At 42.5% G+C, this 1,750-nt stretch overlaps 1 pseudogene; it reads right to left on the bottom strand.

Moving 5' to 3' along the window:
• Positions 1-1,121: 1,121 nt before the first annotated feature.
• LOC122218723 lies at positions 1,122-1,316 on the bottom strand (annotated as a pseudogene).
• Between the last annotated feature and the right edge of the window lie 434 nt (positions 1,317-1,750).

Here is a 1,750-nt window from a genome sequence, read left to right as displayed (position 1 = left end):
AGCAGATAAGACATTATACTGGCAGCCCACCCCCCAGAGCAGATGGAAGAATGTTAGTGCTCAACAAAGGCCCCTGTGTGGTATTTTAGAGAGTGTTTCACATTTTCTTGCAAACAAGTCTGCTCCCACCAACTGCCACCACCATGCTGCTGTCTCCCTCTGGGCATTGGCACTCATCTAGTCATCTTTACATTATCCACTCGGGCCTCTATGAAATGTACTGCTGCTTTACTGGGCACCACAATCTCCTGCCACGAGGTATGGTCACTCTGCCAAATGCCTCTGCTTATGCACAAAAGTGTGAGTGCCAAACGAACAAGGTTGTTTGTGAAACAGCACGGTGCAATCCTCTGAGTTACACTGTGGCAGTGTGGAGAGAATGTCCTGCTATAAATATTTTAGTCAAATGGCTTTTGCCCTTTTGACTTATTATTCATGTCTTCATGGAATTCTAGGGATGGAAGAGACGCTGGAAGGATTAAGATTCCAGAATCACTAACATCCTTAATGAAAAAGCTGGCTCCAGAGGCGCCTGGGTGGCTCAGTCGGTTAAGCCTTTGACTTCAGCTCAGATCATGATCTCTTGGTTTAAGGGTTCTAGCCCCTTGTCAGGCTCTGTGCTGACAGCTCAGAGCCTGGAGCCTGGAGCCTGCTTCGGATTCTGTGTCTCCCTCTCTCTCTGCCCCTCCCCCCTCATGCTCTGTCTCTCTCTCTCCTTCAAAAATAAATAAACATTAAAAAAAGATTTTTAAAAAAGCTGGCTCCATGTAAGTGGGTATAATAACTCCCTATGGCTGGCTCCTTTTTTTGCTAAGGATGGGGTGTCCTAGAAGGCTCCTCAGCCACTTCTCTTAGGTCTGCCCCAACTGTTCCTAGAATATCTTTACTGCCTAGACTCAAGTTTGACACCTGCTTAGAACGTACAATTACAACATGGAAAATGCACAATGCTAGCTGACTGGGTGATACAAAAAGTATGTTTATGTCTTCTTTTTGTGGCTTATATTCTAATTGGACAAAATTATCTTACAACCAATTTTGAAGGAATTTTAAAATGTCAACTTTGTACAGCATTCATATTTTTCTTTTTACCAGGAAATGTGGTTTTTCTTTGACCTGATGCTGGTTGTAGCCTTGAAATTCCTTTAGTTAAAAGTGCTTGTTGTAGTTAATAGTATCATTCCCATAGTGATTAAGACTGACACAGGCTGCTGTTTGGGGCACACTTTTGTCTGCAGATGTTCCCAAGTTCCAATTAGCAATAATCGCGCCTCGGATAAACCTCATTGGCTACGATACTGCCACTGCGCAAAGCTGAGATGTTTCCAAGTTCCAATGACAGTTCTGGTACAGATTCTTAATGCGGCTTAGACTAGTGTCCCTTCTCATCCTGAGATCTACCTATAAAACTGGGTTAAGGGGCTTCTGAGAATTATTTACACTTCATTGAGGGTTTAGAAGGAGTAAGGAAGAACGAACGCATTCAATGATACTATCCCTTTGTTCTGTGATATTGTAGTTTTTTGGAGCTAAGACAAACACAGCCAAGTTTAACTAGGAGAAACATCCCTTCCCTATTTACCTATAATGCTTTTCATACTTCTGTGCTGAACAAATTCACGTAGCTAGGCACACTCAGACATCTAGCAGCCAGAAGGGAAATAATCCCTGCCTTTTATATGGAAAGAGACTCTTTGTCATCCTTTCCAGATAAATCATTCCTACTAAGTGAACAATTTTTCTCTTTAGA

This window comes from Panthera leo, chromosome B1 (assembly GCF_018350215.1).
Source record: "Panthera leo isolate Ple1 chromosome B1, P.leo_Ple1_pat1.1, whole genome shotgun sequence".
Lineage (NCBI taxonomy): Eukaryota > Metazoa > Chordata > Mammalia > Carnivora > Felidae > Panthera > Panthera leo.
The sequence above is the reverse complement of the archived record's forward strand: the minus strand, read 5'-3'. Positions and strand labels throughout refer to the sequence as shown.